We start from the raw sequence: 7,600 nt of genomic DNA on the forward strand, positions 1-7,600 counted from the left end.
CACACACACACACACACACACACACACACACACACACACACACGGGGAGACGAGTAGGAAGAATTTTAGTTCCAGCTCTCGCCGCCAGGGAGTCCTCTGCTCGATCGATGACGCCCGCGGAATTCAAGGCTCGCTGCAACTTTCTGAGAGGCATTCCAAGACCACGCATCCATGACAGGCGTCGGGGAGAGAGAGAGGGGAAAGGGGGAGACTGGGGGGGAGCACACACACACACACACACACACACACACACACACACACACACACACACACACACACACACACACACACACAAAGGGGGACATGGTATAATTGCGCAGAGGCTTCCCTATTCATGCGGTAGGTGGATGCAGGAAGGATCTCAGTCTATCCTATGGTCTATCCACTGTGTACCCGCGTCGCACACGTCATAGTGGGAAGCACAGACGGGCCAGGTTGCACCACTAAACGTATATAGTCGAGAACCCGCTTCACACTCCCACACCGCCGTCTATTCTGATGATAAACGATTCAACGACGATTTATTTAGCAGCACTTTTTTCGACAGTAGAAATTCTTGACATTACCTCACTAGGGGCACTTAGCTGAATGAGAAGACCAAAAGAGCGGTTACTCTAGCTGGTAAACTATCATATTACTTGATGTCTTGTATATGGTAAGGTAGATTCGTGATATTACCTCGCCTAGGATGTAATAAACTTAAATAAAAACAAAATAGAAAAATAGCCGTTACATCTGCACACGAGCTTCTGTTTTGTAGAATCCGGTTATACTTATTGCTTCTATCCCGAGACAAAGTATATATCAATTTGCGTTTGGTATGTTACTAGTATTTTTTTAATCTACAGGTACAGAGAGGATTCAAAGCCGTCCTGCTAATCGCTGCCAATTCTCCTGAACTGCTTTTATTTTTATTAACGTGAAAGGAAAATACGTGTTTATACCTAGTTTATACCTATTTGCGTTTGATATATTCTTAGTAATTATTTTTAATGTATCAGGATAGAGAGGATTAAAAGTCGTCATGGAAACAACTATCAACTCTTCTAAGTTTCTTGTATTTTTGTCGTGTTGAAGAGAGGTAAAATAAGAGGCAACATATTTTTTTTTTTATATTCTTTAGAACAGCATCATTTTGGCTTCTGGCCGTAACGATTTGATATTCATTTTCCCTCCTCTAATTGTCTTGTTGCAGATTTGCGTTACCAACAACATTCCTACGGCTTTGGGAAACTTTACGAGTCCTGAATGTCTGTTGCTTCCAAACCTTTTGTGTACACTGTGGAGTTTCATCGGTGTGTGTGTGTGTGTGTGTGTGTGTGTGGTGGGGGGGGGGGAGAGAAACAGTGAGAGAGAGAGAGAGAGAGAGAGAGAGAGAGAGAGAGAGAGAGAGAGAGAGAGAGAGAGAGAGAGAGAGAGAGATGAGTGGGTGGGGGTAAGGGGACTCTAATGCAGTGGATTAGATTAGCTTAATGATACCTGCCTAGTTCTTAATTATACACCTCGATTCCAATCATGCTCACGTTTAGGCATCTTACGTAACGAGTCTCTCTCTCTCTCTCTCTCTCTCTCTCTCTCTCTCTCTCTCTCTCTCTCTCTCTCTCTCTCTCTCTCTCTCGTTTCATCACTTTTCCTCAAATACCCTATCAGCATGTTGTGTGTGTGTGTGTGTGTGTGTGTGAAGTGGATGATTGGGTGTGTGATTCGGGTCGGGTCGGGTGTAGGCAAGGGAGGTGGAGGGGGAAGGAGAGGAGGGAGAAAATGAGAGGGTTAATGTAAGGGAGAGTGAATGGCGACTGATTGGAGGGAGTGGCGAGCTGTTGAGCAAGTGAATGGGCGATGCTGGTCTATAGATGGATATACTGTTGCACGGATAAACAGACAGAGAGAAACGGAGAGACAGACATACGCAGAAAGAGATAGACAAACACACAGAGACAGACAAACTTAGACAGAGCAAAACTTACTCAGACAAAACAAAACAAACTTAGACAGAGCACAGAAGACTAACCAATACAAATAGACTGAGAGAGAAACGGAGAGACAGACAGACGCAGAAAGAGATAAACAAACACAGAGAGATTGACAAATTAAGACAGCAAAACTTACCTAGACAAAACTTACTCAGACAAAACAAAACAAACTTACACAGAGCACAGAAGACTAACTCATACATAAAGACTGAGAGAGAAACGGAGAGACAGACAGAGAGACACAGAGATGGAGACTGACAGACAGATACAGAGACTGACAAACTTAGATAGACAGAGAGAAAGGCCAAAGCAAAGAAGACTAACACATACAGACAGACAAGCAGACAGACCATTCGAGATAAACAACCGGATAGTGCAAAAACAGCGAACAGGTACAAAACAGACAAAGCAAACAGGCGAACCCAAAACAAACATACACAGAAAAAAACAAAACACTCAACACACACACACACACACACACACATACACACACACACACACACACACACACACACACACACACTAAGCACGCCAAACAGGAAAAACATATATAGATGGACTTACACGCAAACTAAACTGACCCAACATTCAGAATAAAAAACAAAAACAAATCCAGCTTAGAGAGAGATAAACAAGAATCAGAAGTATGAAACACGCAGAGCTAAACGAAGTCAACAGGCCGAGCGGATGAAGAGGGAGAGATGCGAGGGCGAGCGTTAGCAGTGAATGCCTGGCGTGCTGGACGAGGTAATGGCTCCAGCACCTGTCTTAGCACGCAGCACACACACCTGAGAGCCAGCCACCCCCCTCTCCCTTCTGACTCTTGTCCTTCGAAGAGGAGGAGGAGGAAATGGTGAAGTAGAGCATGTGGACGACGAGGACAAGAAAAAAAACGAGGATGAGAATCAGAATGTTGAGAATGAGGAAAAAGAGGAAGGCCTGAACAAAAAGTAGAACAAGGAAGAGGAGGAAGAAGAAAGCGAGAAGTAGAGCACGAAGACGAGGAGGATGAGAAAAAAAAAAGAACGATGCGAATCAGAAGGTTGAGGATGAGAAAAAAAGAGGAAGGCATGAGCAAAAAGTAGAACAAGAGGAGAACGAGGAGAAAAAAAATGGACAAGGACGACAAAGACATTAACAAGAACGACGGTGAGGAAAACAAGGACTAAAACGAGGACAAAGAAGTAAAGGGGGTGAAAGAAGGGAAAGAAGGAGCAATCAAAAGAGAAAAAAGACCTGCACGAGGAGGAGGAAGAGGACAAGAACGTAAAAAAACCCTGCAACGAACAGAAAATAAAAGCAAGAGGAAGGAAAAGAGGAAGACTAATAAGAGAGAAATGACTTGATACAGGAGGAGGAGGAGGAGGAGAGAGAGGAAAAGGAGGAAAAGGAAGAGGAAGAATAGGAAAAACAGAAGAGTAGGTGGCAGGAGGTGTAGGGTGGTCGCAGGATATCAAAGGAAGAAAACGAAAATTGAGTTAGATAAAAAGGATATTGAGTTACTAGATAAAGTGAAGGCAAAGTGCGGAGAGTTACAAGGAAGACGAAAGGCTATGTAGGAAGAGCTGGAGAAAGAGAAGGAGAAAAGGAGAGGTAGTGGAGGAGGTTGCAGTGGAGGATTAGAAATAAAGGATGGGACTTTGTGTTCAAGTGCCATCCCCCCTACTCCCCACTCCCCACCTGCCTCCCCCAAGCCCTGACCCCCAACCCCTCATTACGGAGCCCCACCCGCGCGCGTGACCACACACACTAAGCTCTAAGTACTCAAAAATACCTAAAAAAAACAGGTTTGGCCACGCAAAAACGAGGGTGAGTGAAGAGAGGGTCCTTGTGGTTCTCTCTCTCTCTCTCTCTCTCTCTCTCTCTCTCGTCCTCCTCCTCCTCTTCCTTAGTGAATGGACGAGAGGGGGTAGAAGAGGAATATTCAGGGTCGTCCCTCAGTCAATGGGAGTAATACCGCAGAATCTTGGGGTAAACGAGTCTGCATTGAGCTCGGGCGGTGACCTGAGGGATGATGAAAGTCACGTTAGACGAATCTTGGCCCGGGAACCCACGCGGAGAGGCTCGGGGTGTGAGGCTGGAGAACAGAGGCAGCGGAACGGAACGATGTGAATAGGATGTGATGTTGTTTGATGACTGAAAGGAAAACGAGGTCAGAGAAGGGCTGAAGGACTATGAGTGATGCGTTATATAGAGCTAAGGAAGTAGGAGAGGCTCGGGGTGTGAGGCTGGAGAACAGAGGCAGCGGAACGGAACGATGTGAATAGGATGTGATGTTGTTTGATGACTGAAAGGAAAACGAGGTAAGAGAAGAGCTGAAGGACTATGAGTGATGCGTTATATAGAGCTAAGGAAGTAGGAGAGGCTCGGGGTGTGAGACTCGAGAACAGAGGCAGCGGAACGGAACATTGTGAGTAGGAAGTGACGGTTTTTGATGGCTGAAAGGAAAACGGGGCGAAACAAGGACTGAAGGACTGAATAAATAAGCGTGTTATATTGAGATAAGGAAAAAGGTATGAAGAAATAGTTAAACAGACAGACGGACGGACAGGAAAGTCATTTATAAACCCAAGGTGAGGTTCAGGTAGGTAAGGGAGGGAATATGTCCTTTCTCCATCCTTTTTCTTACTCCTCCTCTCCTCCCTTTCTGTTCTACCTCTCTACTTCCCTCCACTCTAAGCATCCTCATCCTCTCTTCCTAACTCTTTCGTTCGCTCTTCTAGGCACTCTCACCTCTCCACCCTTCCGTCCTCCCCTCCCTTCCACCCCCTCCACACTCCTTCTCCATCTCAGTTTCTATGCCTTCAATGCCCCCCACTACTACCCAAGATCTATTTTCCCTCCGCCTCTCTGCACCCACCCCTCCCATCACCCACCCCTCCCTCCTTCTTCTTCTCCCATCACCCGCCCTCCCTTCCCTGCAGCCTCCTCCTCCTCTTAACGGACCCGCGAGTGTATTTTGTTTTTGCAACCCTAATTAAAAACAAAGCATAAAAAGCCAAATTGATCCTGGGAGTCGAGCTGGGGTCCTCGTAGCGCGATTTTGGCCATACTGCTAATTTCGCCACTTGACCAACAAAGGAATCGGTCCCGCCATTGTACGCGAATACAGGAACGTGGAAAAACGAGATGTTTCACTCTGTTTTCAATTGCAAAAATGGAGTGGGCAAGGAGAGGGGTTGGAGGAGCTGCGTAGCGTGCGGGGACTGGCGGGCGGGACTGCTGGTGGGGCCGAGAGCGCTAATTAGTGAGGCGGGGCGGGGCGGGGCGGGGCGGGGCAAAGCGGGGTGAAACAATGCCGGGTTTATCAAGGACTGAGCCGGACTTGTCATTAACTGGCTCTAAATACTTGTGTTCCTTTGTGAGGGAGGCAGACCGTTCAGGGAGAGACTCGCGTTGACTTTGTTCAGTGGCGCTAGCTTGGTTGGTCTGTCAATCCGTTACTGCGTCTATTCGTCTGTCTATCTTTCTGTTTCTCTGTCTTTCTGTCACTCCCGCTTCCTTCCTGTTCGTTTGTCTGTTTGCATGCCTGTCCGTCCATCCGGTCCATCCGCCTGTCTTTCTGTCTGTTTGTCTGTGTCTGTCTTTCTCACTTGGCAAACCTAGCCCGCTTAATGCCTGTCGTGTTCTATTTGTCTATCTATCTGTTTGTCTGTCTGTTTTTGTCTGTCTGTCCGTCTACCTTTGTATCTGTCATTTTGTCTTTTGAGGACACCTCCTGCCCTTCACTTCATTTAGCTGCCTCTCTAACTGTCTGTCTATCTGCCTGTCTGTCTGTCTGTCTATCTGTTTGTCTGTCTGTTTTTGTCTGTCTGTCCGCCTACCTGTCCACCTCTTGCCCTTCACTCTTCATTTAACTGCCTCTCTAACTGTCTGTCTATTTGCCTGTCTGTCTGTCTGTCTGTCTCTCTGCTTGGGTCTGTTTTTCTGTCTGTATCTCATCCGTCAACTTAAGACCGCGTCCTTTCTGTTTAAACGTCGAGTCTCCGTCATGAATACAGACAGACACGGAATGGCTGCAGCAGCGCCTCTCTCACTTCACCTCGCCTCCACTCCACTCCTTCACTCCGGCTGACTCTTCTTCCTCACTCCTCTCAGAATTCTTGATTAAACGTTCGTGTTTGCATTATTAACTGACGAACTCAAGACGGAGGGAAAAGTTAACGACGACTTGACTTAATCTTGGGGCGGACTGACTGACGGCGTGGCGGGCGGTGCGGGAACTGACTGACTGACTGACTGGCGGGCTGGCGGCGGAGAGGAAGGAAGGAAAGAGGAAAATGGGTCATGGAAACTCCTTAAGTGTAGCTAATGAGAGTTTCGTTTTTCTCCCAAATCAGGAAACTAAAGACACTGTGAAGCGGAAACAGAGAGCGCCCGTGGGAGAGAGGGAGTGAGAGAGCGAGTGAGCGAGCTAGAGAGAGGGTGAGAGAGAGTGAGCGAGTGAACGAGTTTGAAACAAAAGGGAAGAAAAACAATAGATAGCGTAAAAATTGGACAAAGTAAAAAAAAATACATTGGGTTATTTCCAGACAAAGAAAAATGCCACACGAGTGAAAAAAATAGCAGCGATCGAAGCCCAAGCCATAAACAACAACAGGAAAAAATTGGGGAAATCTTTTGTAAGCGAGGAAACAACGCTCCGAGTAAAAAGTGAATTGCCATTTGAAGAGAAGAAAAAAAGATTCCCAGAGTTTTAGGAATCAAAGGGTGAGTGGAAGGAGGGAGGGAGAGAGAGGGAGAGGGAGAGGGAGAGAGAGGGGGGACGAGCACTGTTACCTATGACCCCTAGTTCTCCCTTCCTTTCTTTCTCTCTCTCTCTTTCTCTCTCTCACTCCCTCCACCTTCGCATCCTACTCCCTCCTCCTTTACACTCCATCCTTCTCCTCTTCGCCTTTGAATGGTGGTTTGGGGGAGGAGAAGGAGGATAAGGAGGAGGACGGGAAGTAGTAGTAGTAGTGGTAGTAGTAGTAGTAGTAGTAGTAGTAGTAGTAGTAGTAGTAGCAGTAGTAGTAAAAGTAGTAGTAGTAGTAGTAGTAGTAGTTAGATTTCCCTGTGCTTAAACATTTTTTTTTCTTTGTAATCTATAACATTTTCCAATATTTCATTCCTTTCGCCTCTTGTTTTTTTTTTATACATTATTTGCTTATTTTAGTTCCCTCCTTCCTCTCTTTTATATCTTACTTCCATCTTCCCCCTTTTACTTTACTTTTTTTTTTAGTCTTGATTTCTTTTTTTTTTTTATCTAATTTACATAAGTTCTATTTCCCCTTCATCTTGCCTCCTCGTCTTATTATCTCTTAGCGTTTCATCCCGCTGTCGTTTCCTTTCATCCTTGTCCTTGTTGAGCTCTTTGGTTTAGTAATCTTCCTCGTCTTCGTCTTCGTCTTTCTTATTTTTACCGACCAAGGATTAAAACAAATGAAAAAAAAGAATGGAATAACGCAAAAAAGTAAAAGCGGGCGAAGTGTTCATCATCATCATCACCATCATCACGTTTGTTTTAGTTATCATCTTCATCCTCCTCATTCTCAGCATTATTTTCTTCCTTTTCTTCTTCTTTTCATAATCATCATCTTCCTTTTCATCTTCATCCTCATCTTTTTAATTTCACCTCCTCCTCTTCC

This window comes from Eriocheir sinensis, chromosome 21 (genome assembly GCF_024679095.1).
Source record: "Eriocheir sinensis breed Jianghai 21 chromosome 21, ASM2467909v1, whole genome shotgun sequence".
NCBI classification, from domain to species: Eukaryota; Metazoa; Arthropoda; class Malacostraca; order Decapoda; family Varunidae; genus Eriocheir; species Eriocheir sinensis.